Below are 12,625 nucleotides of genomic sequence, written 5' to 3' on the forward strand. Positions count from 1 at the left end.
TAATCCGCTCCCGGTTTTTCTTCCAGCCCGGGTTTCGTCTCGAAACTGCGGGGCCGGAAGACAGGGTGACGCGGCCGCCCCCAGGTCGGATCGCGATTCACCGCGAGACCCTCTGGGCCGGCCTGCGGTTCCCTGTCCACAGGTTTGTGAACGACTTGCTGGTCGAGTACCAACTTGTCCCAGCACAGCTCGCTCCGAACTCGTGGAGAACCATCATCGGGTTCCTGTCTCTGTGCCTTGGGCATGGGGTCCCGATTTCAGTGAGTATTTTCCGCCGGTGTTTTCTGTTGAAGAAGAACCCGGCGGATGCGGAGTGGCTATACTTTGCCTTCCGAGGCGGTATGTCGCTCTTCCGCGGGGCCCCTTCCTCTATACACGAGTGGAAGGGGAAATTTTTCTTTCTGGCGTCTGAGGCGCCGTGGGGGTTTAATCCGAGGTGGGGACACCCTCGGTTGAAGGCCCTTAACAAGCTCTTCGAGCCCTCGGGGAGGGAGCAGAGGACCTTGGATTCTCTCCGAGCCCTCGGGAAGGGCTACGACCTGACCGAGCTCCTACGGGAGGACGCCCTGGCGAGCGTGGGTAAGACAAGTCAGGGAGAAAGAAAGGTGCTGACTTGAAACGGGAAGGGGGATGGCATGATCTGGGAAGTGCTAAGCCAGTTGGAGAAGACCCCGAGCCTGTGCCGGCTGAAGGTCCCGAGGCCATCACCGTGGACGACCCCGCGGATGTTGCTGCCGCCGCTTAAGACTTGGCGTATTTTTTCTTTTTCATTGTATCCGAGGTCGGCTCTTGAATGGCCGACCTCCAATTTTGTAATTGGCCTTCCGGCCCTTTGTCAATGAAAAATACTTTTGTCATTTTGTGCTCGTCTTTCCCTTCCTTGTCGTGAATGAGGCTAGAGTTTTAGCTAACTGCCTCGACGACCTCTAACTCTGTATTTTAGTTCTCGGGCTACTTAACGAAGTTGCCCTTTTCCTGAGTTATATCTTAGCCTTCTCGGATCTTAGTCATTCCGAGCAAAGGGAGCTCCGAGCTTAGGTTTCCAGAAAATTTTTCTAAGTCCTATAACTCGGATCTTAGAATCGCGAAAGTCGTCACGTTCGGCCTTTAGGGAAATCCCAAGGCATTGAGGTCGGGCCTTAGCCCTTCGAGTAGGACCGGGCTAGGTCTGTTCGTGCCGCTATTCGGGGGAGTCTAGTCGGGTTTCCGAACTTGACTTCCGGGTCCTTTGTAGGGAGCGCGGGCTAATAGTCGAATTATCGCCGAAGGTTTTCATAGTTATTGTTCTCGGACTCTGCCGAGATTTCAGTGAGTAAGGCTGGAATCTCTGAAGATCGCCTTAGTATCTGTGTTCGGCTGGTGCACTCGCGGCCGGGACCGCTTTCTCAGCTAGACATCGGAGTCTATGTATGGGGGCCGAGTTGGGCCCTAACTTACGAAGACTTTGTTCAAGTTGAGACTTGACGAGTGGAGACTTGTCGAACGGAGCATGCATAATGTAGTTAGGAGATCGGTCTTAAGCCGACCCATTGGAGTAGCCCGACTTTGGGGCGAGATAGGACTCCAATGTTAGATGATTAGCGGTATGTAGATAAAATTTGACAAGGAGGGCATCGAGTTAGATGTACCTCTTGCATTCTCGGAGTTGTGTTTCACCTGGCGGAGTAGGTTGCTTCCCTTCCTCGTCGTCCTCCGGAGTCATTTTTGACTTGTAAGGGGGCTCGGGCTTCTCACGGACCCGACGACACCCACCGAAGTTGAGAGGATCTGGGGAGGCTTTATTGATCTACAGTTCTTTTCGAGGTCGAGGGAGCTTGAGACCCTCTGGTCGGACCCCGGGGCGCCCCAACCTTAGTCGAGGAGTCTTGTGTCAGGTCGGCGGGCCTGTGGGCGCTCTACCGAAGTAGGGTGCGCGCTAGTTCAATGGCAGAGCTCTGCTTCAGAAAGTATTGTCCGCTCCGGGGATCGGGGATCGTCGACCGCTCCCGGGGGTCCACTTTGTAGCGCCCCGGGTGGAACCACCCTTTCCACCCCTCACGGCTTCGTCCCGAGGTCGAGGGAGTTTGGGACTCTACGGTCGAGCCTCGGGGCATCCCGACCTTAGTCGAGGGATCGTTCGTCAGGTCGGTGGGTCTGGGCACGCTCTACCGACCTGCGACGCTTCCCGAGGTCGAGGGAGTCTGGTTCTCTACGGTCGACCTTCGGGGCATCCCGACCTTAGTCGAGGAATCGTTTGTCAGGGGATCGGGGATCGTCGACCGCTCCCGGGGGTCCACTTTGTGGCGCCCCGGGTGGAACCACCCTTTCCACCCCTCACGGCTTCGTCCCGGGGTCGAGGGAGTTTGGAACTTAGCGGTCGACCCTCGGGGCATCCCGACCTTAGTCGAGGGATCGTTCGTCAGGTCGGTGGGTCTGGGCACGCTCTACCGACCTGCGACGCTTCCCGAGGTCGAGGGAGTCTGGTTCTCTAAGGTCGACACTCGGGGCATCCCGACCTTAGTCGAGGAATCGTTTGTCAGGGGATCGGGGATCGTCGACCGCTCCCGGGGGTCTACTTTGTGGCGCCCCGGGTGGAACCACCCTTTCCACCCCTCACGGCTTCGTCCCGAGGTCGAGGGAGTTTGAGACTCTACGGTCGACCCTCGGGGCATCCCGACCTTAGTCGAGGGATCGTTCGTCAGGTCGGTGGGTCTGGGCACGCTCTACCAACCTGCGACGCTTCCCGAGGTCGAGGGAGTCTGGTTCTCTACGGTCGACACTCGGGGCATCCCGACCTTAGTCGAGGAGTCGTTTGTCAGGGGATCGGGGATCGTCGACCGCTCCCGGGGGTCCACTTTGTGGCGCCCCGGGTGGAACCACCCTTTCCACCCCTCACGGATTCGTCCCGAGGTCGAGGGAGTTTGAGACTCTACGGTCGACCCTCGGGGCATCCCGACCTTAGTCGAGGGATCGTTCGTCAGGTCGGTGGGTCTGGGCACGCTCTACCAACCTGCGACGCTTCCCGAGGTCGAGGGAGTCTGGTTCTCTACGGTCGACACTCGGGGCATCGCGACCTTAGTCGAGGAATCGTTTGTCAGGGGATCGGGGATCGTCGACCGCTCCCGGGGGTCCACTTTGTGGCGCCCCGGGTGGAACCACCCTTTCCACCCCTCACGGCTTCGTCCCGAGGTCGAGAAAGTTTGGGACTCTACGGTCGACCCTCGGGGCATCCCGACCTTAGTCGAGGGAATCTTGCGCCGGTCGACGTTTCGTCGTCCTGCGATACTTCTCGAGGTCGAGGGAGTTTGGGACTCTACGGTCGAGCCTCGGGGCATCCCGATTTTTGGCTGGGGAATCTGAGAATCACAGACGACCCAACATTAGAAGAGAATTACAGTCATCAAAATGAGAGAATTATTTGCAAAAAGGAAGCTGAGTCCATTGTCCTGATTGTCTTGAACCCCTAGGGGTTTCATTGGTGGTACATTCGTAGATTCTCGGAGTTCCAGCTTCGCGGGATCGGAGTCCCCTCCAGGGACTTCAATTTGTATGCCCCTGGTCGTTGTACCCGGGCGATTTGATACGGCCCTTCCCAATTCGGGGCGAGCTTTCCTCGCTCGGTCGGTTGAGAAGCCTCGGCTCTCCTGAGAACGAGGTCCCCTATTTTGAAAAGCTTGGGCTTGACTCTGGAGTTGTAGTATTGGGCCGTTCGCTGTTGGTATCTTGCCATATGAACCCGGGCGACCTCTCGTGTCTCTTCGACGAGGTCCAAGTTGCTCCTGAGCTGGGAGGAATTGGTGTCGGGGTCATAATGCTCCACCCTTGGAGAAGGCAGGCCGATCTCCAACGGGATGACGGCCTCAGTGCCGTATGCTAGGTTGAAGGGGGTCTCTCCCGTGGGCAGTCGGAACGTGGTCCGGTACGCCCAAAGGACATTGTACAAGTCCTCGACCCACTGTCCTTTGGACCGATCAAGCCTAGCCTTGAGTCCCTGCAAAATAGTGCGGTTAGTTACCTCAGTTTCCCCGTTTGTCTGGGGGTGAGCAACCGAGGTGAAGCGGTGATCAATGCCGAGCTCGGAGCAAAATTTCCTGAAATGAACATTGTCAAATTGTCGACCATTGTCGGATATAAGGATATGGGGTAGTCCGAATCTGCAGATTATGGACTTCCACACGAAGTCCCGCATCTTTTGCTCGGTGATCCGGGCGACAGGTTCGGCCTCGACCCATTTGGTGAAGTAGTCGATGGAGACGACCAGGAACTTTCTTTGTCCGGAGGCTTGGGGAAAGGGCCCCAGGATGTCGATCCCCCATTGGGCAAATGGCCAGGAGGCGATGATAGAAGTCAGCAGGGCCGAAGGTCGGCGCTGGATATTGGCGTTTCGCTGGCACCGATCGCATTTCCGGACGAAATCCGTCGCATCCTTCTGGAGTGTGGGCCAGTAATATCCTTGCCGCAGGATCTTGTGGGCCAGTGCCCGACTCCCCATGTGATTTCTGCAGATCCCTTCATGGACCTCTCGGAGGGCATAGTCCGCCTCGGAGGGGCGGAGGCATCTGAGAAGGGGAGAAGTGAATGATCGACGATAAAGTCTATTCTCGTACAGGACATACCGGGGGGCTTGGCGCTTGATTCGGCGAGCCTCCGTCTCGTCATGAGGTAGGGTCCCGTCTTGGAGGTAGCAGACGAGCCCATCGATCCAGCTTGGCTCGGAGTCGATGCACATGGTGGGCTCGGGTTCCTCCGTGCTGGGGATCTGAAGATACTCGAGCGTTGTTCCCTTGGGAAGCTCGCTCATGCGGGAGGTTGCCAATTTGGACAGCTGGTCTGCCCTGAAGTTTTCCGCCCTGGGAATGTACTGAATATTGAAAGAATTCAGGGCAGACGTAAGTTCCCGCACCTTTTGGAGATACTTTTGCATGGATGGCTCTTTAGCTTCAAAGCCTCCTTGGATCTGGTTCACTACCAGCTGGGAGTCGCTGAAGGCCGTCAGGTCTTCCACTTTCAGTTCTTTCGCCAGCTTGAGCCCGGCGATGAGAGCCTCATACTCGGCCTCATTGTTCGAGGCCGGGAATTCGAGGCGCAAGGCTTGCTCGGCCACTACTCCGTCTGGACTGGTGAGGATGAGTCCGGCTCCGCTACCCCCCGAGGTTGAAGACCCGTCCGAGTGCAGGATCCATGGCTGCCTCGGAGCTTCCTCCGCGGATACGGGTGGCAACTCGGGGTCGTCCGGCAGAGTACACTCCACGATGAAGTCGGCGAGTATTTGGGCCTTGATAGCCGGCCTGGGCCGATACTCGAGGTCAAATTTTTCGAGCTCAACCGCCCATTTGGCGATCCTCCCCGCACGATCCGACCTTTGCAATATTTGCTTCATAGGCTGGTCGGTCAATATAGCTATTGTGTGGGCTTGGAAGTAAGGCCTGAGTCTCCGAGCCGAGATGATGAGAGCGAAGATGGTCTTCTCAAGTTTAGAATATCGGGTCTCAGCATCCCTGAGAACCCGGCTGGTGTAATAGACCGGCTTTTGGAGCTTGTCCTCTTCCCGGACGAGGACTGAGCTCACTGCAGCTGGGGAGACGGACAAGTATAAATAAAGGACCTCGCCCTTCTGGGGCTTGGTGAGCAGCGGGGGAGAGGCCAGAAGGCTCCGGAGCTCTTCAAAGGCTCGCTGGCATTCTTCTGACCACCGGAAGTCTTTCGGCCGTTTGAGGCTCTTGAAGAAAGGAAGGCAGCGCTCGGCTGATCGAGAGACGAACCTTCCCAAGGCGGCAACTCGCCCTGCGAACCGCTGCACCTCCTTAACTGTCTTCGGAGGCGACATCTCTTGCAGTGCCCGGATTTTCTCCGGGTTGGCTTCAATTCCGCGTTGGGTCACTATGAAACCCAGGAACTTGCCCGAGGTGACCCCGAACGCACATTTCGCCGGGTTGAGCTTCATTTTGTATCTTCTGAGCTTGGCGAATGTCTCGTCGAGATCGGCTATGTGGTGTTCCGCCGCTCGGCTTTTCACCAGCATGTCGTCCACGTAGACTTCCATATTTCGGCCGATCTGGTCTTTGAAAATTTGGCTGACCAGTCTCTGATAGGTGGCCCCAGCGTTTTTCAGGCCAAAGGGCATCACCTTGTAGCAGTAGGTGCCCTTATCGGTGATGAAGGCCGTCTTCTCCTCGTCTTCTGGCGCCATTCGGATTTGATTGTACCCTGAAAAGGCGTCCATAAAAGTTAGCAGTTGGTGCTCTGAAGTAGAGTCGACGAGCTGGTCGATACTTGGAAGGAAAAAGCTGTCTTTCGGGCAGGCCTTGTTCAGGTCGGTGTAGTCCACGCACATACGCCATTTCTCGTTGGCCTTCTTTACGAGGACTACGTTGGCGAGCCAGTCCGGGTAGGAGACCTCCCGGATGAAGCCGGCTCCGAGGAGTTTGTCCACCTCCTCGGCCGCAGCACGTTGCCGTTCCGGGCGGAGCCCCTTTTCTTCTGCTTTACAGGCCTGCTGGTTGGCCTCACCTGGAGTCGGTGAACCATGACCTCAGGGTCAATTCCCGGCACGTCCGCAGGCGACCAGGCGAAGACGTCAGCATTGTCCCGCAGGAAGCTGACGAGGCGATCCCTCTCACGGGCGCCGAGGCCGGAGCCGACCTGCACGGTTAGCTCGGGAAAATTTTCTTTTAGTGGAACTTGAACAAGAAGCTCACCGGGCTCTACTTGCTTCTTCCAGAGGGTGTCCCTCGCATCGAGGGTTTCTATGGGCAATGAAGGGCCCGTTGGCTGAATTGTCGCCTCGGTCGGTTGCTTTACTCCGTGGGCCGCCGTGTAGCATTGCTTGGCGACCAGCTGGTCTCCTCGGACCTCGCCTACTCCTTGGCCGGTGGGGAACCGCATGAGTAGATGGTGGGTTGAAACTACGGCTCGAAGGGCATTCAGCCCTGGCCGCCCAAGGATGGCGTTGTAGACCGAGGGCAGTCGGACCACCAGGAAGTCCGTCCTCACAGTGCTCTCCCGGGGGGCGAGGCCAACTGTGACAAGGAAGCTGGTCTCACCTTCGATCGGGACCGAATCTCCGGTGAACCCGACCAGTGGGGCGTTGATCCTCCGGAGATGTCCTTCTGTCAATCCCATTTTTTGGTAGGCATGATAATACAAAATGTTGGCTGAGCTTCCATTGTCAACTAGGACACGCTTTACATCAAACCTATTTACAATCATTGAGATGACCACAGCGTCATCGTGAGGGGTCTCAACCCCTTCTAAATCCTTGTCCGAGAACGAGATGACTTCATCAGTGCGTGGGCGCTTCGGGGGTGCTTTCTGGGCGGCCGTTCCTGTCGAGGCCCTCCCAATCATGTTGATGGTGCCGGCAACGGGCCTGTTGTCGTCCGGATTTTCGGATGGTACGATGTTCTCCGCCGGCCTCCTTTCCTCACGTCGGTTCCTCACGAACCGGTTGAGTACTCCTCGACGGATGAGTGCTTCTATCTCGTCCCGGAGCTGGAGGCAGTCCTCCGTGTCGTGCCCACAGTCTCGGTGGAAGCGACAGTACTTCTTGGGATTACGGAAAAATCCCGTGTCTCGCATAGGCGGCGGGGGTCGGAAGAAGTCCCGACCCTCGATTTCCATCAGGATCTCGGCCCGGGGGGCGTTGACGGGTGTATAGTTCTCGTACCTCCCCGGGTACGTCCGAGGCCGTGGTGGGGACCTTGGTCGAGGAGGGGTCCTCTGCTGAGGTCGCCCCTGCTGATGGGGCGGGCTCCTCAGTCTGGGGAGATTCTTCTTTCGACGGGGGGATCGGCTCCTTTGTCGGTCGCGCTCCTCGCGGCGCTTCTTCTGCTTCTTAGAGGCGGGCTCAATTGCTCCCCGCCTAGAGGCAACTGCCTCCTCGGCCTTGGCATACTTCCGGGCCCGGGCCAACATTTCGGTGAAGTCGGCCGGGAAGCTCTTCTCGATGGAGAAGAGGAATCGGTAGGAGCGAACCCCAGTCTTCAGAGCCGACATGGCTATCGACTGGTCTAGCTCGCGAACCTCCCATGTGGCGGCGGTGAAGCGGTCCAGGTATTCCTTGAGGGACTCCCCCTCTTTCTGTTTGATGTCGAGAAGGGAGTCTGACGTCCGTCACTGGCGCCGGCTGGCAGCAAAGTTGGTGGCGAACTGCCTGCCGAGTTGCTCAAAAGAGGACATCGTGTTCGGCTTCAGTCCAGAAAACCAAAGCCGAGCGGTCCCTCGGAGGGTTGCTGGGAAGGCCTTGCAAAGTATGGCCTCCGAGGACCCTTGTAGGGCCATGAGGGCCCGATAGCTCTCCAAGTGGTCGAGAGGGTCGGTGATTCCGCTGTAGGGCTCCATCTGAGGCATTTTAAACCTCGCGGGAACCGGCTCATCCTCGATCCGGCTGGAGAAGGGGGACTTGGTAGTGAACTCAAAGTCTCCCTCTTGCCTCGCCTTCTTGCTGTGGAGTGCCGCGATCTGGCGCTCCAGATGCTCAACTTTTCGGTCGAGCTCCCCTGCCTGCGGAATTGTTGCCGTGGTTTGCACCGGCTCACGGCGGTCCGGAGCTGACTCAGCCTCAGAAGGCTGGAGTCTTCTGTCGAGATCTTCCCCCGGCAGCTCTCTCTGGGGGGAAGTCCGCTCCTCGTTATTGGCTCTGGAGGAGCCATGTAAATTCTGGCCGGGGAGAACCGGGCCGTTGGGAGGAAATACCGGCGGGAACTGGGCCCGCGGGGGAAGCGTTGGTAAAGCTTCCTCGCGTCGCAGGCCCTGAACGGCGGCGGCCAGGGCCTGGACTTGCTGTACTAAGGCGTTGAACTGTTCCGGCTGGACCTGAGGAATTGGGTCAGCCGGAGTTGGAGAATTCTGGACGGAGCGTCCAGGACTTTGCGGGGGACGCCGGGAGACGTTGGAGGCTCCCTTACTTCTCAACTTCATGACTGCTACTCGGTCCCTTCCTCTAGCGCCAACTGTTGCTGGAAATTGGACCCGGGGGCAATCTTCGGTCGAGTGAGAGGGAGCTGCGGGTCACCACGGCGGGGCGGCGACCAGTCGGCGGGCGGCGTCCTCCATCTGGGGTGGCCGGAGAGAGGGAGCTGGGGGTCCTCACGGCGGGGCGGCGATCCGTCGGCGAGCGGCATCCTCCGTTTGGTGTGCCTGCAAACAAACCGGTGGCCGGGTTTTCCGGCGCCGGCCCTCCGACGCTCAAGTCAGGAAGGGGGCAGATAGTGTAAGGAGGAGATGAACAGTGCTTGTAAGGCACGGAATTTCCCAACCCCCTCCTGAGAAGCCAAGGCTCCCTTTTATAGGTGGGGGTCGGTTTACCTGACTCTGCTGGGCTAACTTGCCGTGGAGAGCCGAGGATCCGTAGATGTCAGGAGCCATGCGCATTAATTGTGGAGTAAGCCGGAGATCCGCATTAATTGTCGAGTAAGCCGGAGATCCGCATTAATGGTGGAGTAAGCCGGAGATCCACATTAATTGTACAGTGAACCGGAGGGTTACAGCGGCCATGCGCAATAAATGCTGAAGCAGTGGCAGGGTATGGTCCTCAGTTGGACCTCGGAGGAGTACGGCCGTAGTAGGTGGCTGACAAGGGTAGACCTTGAGCATCAAGATTTTCCTAGGTCGGATGTCTTGAGGTCGGGCGTTCCGAGGTCGGACGCCGACTTCGGCTGTTCAGGGTCGGCGATTGTGCGGCTTCTTGGGGGCATTTGTGTCACTTGGGGGGAAAAATTTTATTCCCCCAACAGTAACAAATAACATCAACTGGTTGCCATCCAGAAGTCATCAGAGAAAAGGTAATGGCAGAAGGCATTATGTGTTCCCCTTCACTAAAATTGTAGCAAATCCTCAAGAAACCTGGTGTGTTATGAAAAAGAAGAGCTGCTGGGGAATTGAGAGTCAAAGTTTCTGTTTATTCTCCTTTTTTTTCTTTCTTTTTTGCTGGACAAAAAAGAGGGGGGGGGGGGGGGGGGGGGGGGGAATTAACCCCACCCACGTAGCAGCCCGCACTGGGGGCCATACCCTCCCCACCAGTACAGGCGAACCCGCATGTGACTACGTCACCCCAGCACCACCTCAGTACTAGAGAACCAGTAGTGTTTCCAACGGACAAACCAAATGGGGGACATCCGGTCCCCGCATCTTACCGACGCCCACGCGTTTCAAACCTGGGTCACTCCGTTGGAAACAAAGCCCCGTTCCAACTGAAACCCAGGTGAAGCCTCCAGTCAAACGTGGAGGATAAGACACCGACACGTGGTTTACCAAGGTGAAGCCTCCAGAATTGTAGCCGTGAAGGATGTCATCCAACACCAGCATCATTCGCCTCCCTATAGACATGTGTGGCTAGAGAGAGACCACACTCATTTAAGAGCATGTGGATATCGTGGAGCAGCAGTCTAGAACTAGTGCCATATCCTCGACCCCGCATCCTCCTCTTCAATGCAAGTGTTATTGAGCAAGGATGTCTTTCACCCTTTTTTTCTCGGGAGTGAATTATCTTTTTTATTAAATTGCTCAACAAAGTATTGATGATTGATATTCGCCATTATGGTGTGCAATCAAAAAGTAAATCTCAAACCAAACCTTGTAGCTCCAAAATCACTTTGTTGGGCATGATAGGAAAAGACGGAAGCAAACTAATACCAAGAGTTTATAAATAAACTAAGAATACTTGAATTTAATTGTAATAAATAAATAAAAGATAAAATAATACAAGTGAATACACAATATTCATGCAGTTCTGCAACAAAATCCTGCCTACGTCCATGGAGAGAATAAACCTGTTATTCATTATGAGAGAATAACTAATACAAGAATATAACAATTGAGTTTTTATCCCCAAAACCAAATCCCAAGAATCCTCGTATACCCCTCTCTCAACCTAAAGAATACACTCTCACCCTTGCCACTTTATGTATATCTCTCATACTCTTAATGAGCATATTTGTAGCTACCAATTATTTACCCATAAAGTTAATTGCTTGTTCACTAAGTCTGTCACTTGCTTACTAAGTCTTTTGAGAATATAAGTCACACATGCATACAACATCTAGCTGATAAGGCAATTAGGGATTGGTCCGATACACAGGCAGGTTAGTAATCTTAGTGAAATTTTGCGTACTGCTCAACTAATCATCTGCTTCCATACCGAACTAGAATTGAATAGTGACCGGTAGGTGATCCCTAATCTTTCCATTACATAGAAATGTTTATTTTGTGAATAGCAGCTATAATGTCGAATAATAGCCTTGCGTATGTTATGCGTTATCTAATCAAGTTGAATGCATACAAAATAATAAGTTATACAATTTTATTAGCATACATATGTATTATAAAATGGAGAGAAGATTGCAAGTTGAATAGGCTAGATCACCTTGGATGTAAAGCCAAGTCTAATTTGTTTAAAATGAATTCGAATTATTCAAACCTTTTATGACTAAATACCAATGTTTTATCCAAAAGCAACAACCGGTCTTGCTCATGTCAATTCAAGCAGTATGTTATTGACTTTGGTCATAAACTTCCATTACTATTTAGATAAGTCTAGATTCTATTGGGTTGGGGGCTGCTTATGCAAATGCAGGTTATGCTTGAACCAGATCATCTAATCATCTACGTGCATTGAGATCGGTTCGGATTGCTCAACTTGAAAGCATATTAATTTCCAATAACTCCAACCCAATTCAAAATTCCATTTTGATACTTCCAACCTAGTTCAAAATTTGGGTAGGGTTGGGATAGGATTAGGTTAACCCAGACCAAGCTACACCCTAAAATTGAGGTCTCCAAGGGGAGTTTTTTCTTTTCGGAGACGGTAGAAGGGATGCAATTTTTGCTTTTGAGCTGTCTCTGTTCCAGAACATACAGAGAATGACCGAGGATTATGACACTTTTAGGGCTACACATGTTTATCAGAAGACAAATACAGCCGCTGACTGGGTGGCCTCCTATACGGCGCATGACTTTGAAGACTTTCTTTGGATAAACCAGACAGATATTTTTACTTATTTAGTTAGCTTTTTTTTTCTAATTTTGTTGGTTGTAATTATATTCGTTTAGTGTGAAAAGTTGGTGTGTGTGTATATATATATATATAAATTCAGCTTGCTTTTGCTTTTCTTCCTGATTTGTTTTCACAACCTGCTAAGTTGTGCAGCCGGGCAGGACGTGGGAGTGTGGGTGAATCCAAAAAGCAGCCACGGCCCCACGTAATGTAACGCATGCGGACGTGATACTATTCTTCTCTTCTGCTGTATATGTAATGCTTTTAATATGATAAAAAGAAGGAAAACAGAAAGGACGATCCAACTAAGACATGCAAGCACGTATCTCGAGGTTCCAACCACGCTCCTTGGCCCGCTAAACAAAAGGAGGACCAACGAGTGGCCAAACTTATGGGATGTTGGATTCTCGCTGGGATAACCAAGCATAACCATGGGGCCATGCAACCCTACGGCCTACCATTTTTTTTATTTACTCCCCCTCTTGCCTTTGCTTTACAACTCATGGCTTCTTTTATTGATTTTGCCAACTCTTCTCTCATGCACTTTTATCATGCTTACACTTTTTTTCAATTAAGAATTAAGGTACGATGGATATGCCGGTTCAGTTGAGCTGAAGGAGCGTACAATGACGCCGGAGTAGTGCTGCAACCATA

This window comes from Phoenix dactylifera, unplaced genomic scaffold, assembly GCF_009389715.1.
Source record: "Phoenix dactylifera cultivar Barhee BC4 unplaced genomic scaffold, palm_55x_up_171113_PBpolish2nd_filt_p 000492F, whole genome shotgun sequence".
Taxonomy (NCBI): domain Eukaryota; kingdom Viridiplantae; phylum Streptophyta; class Magnoliopsida; order Arecales; family Arecaceae; genus Phoenix; species Phoenix dactylifera.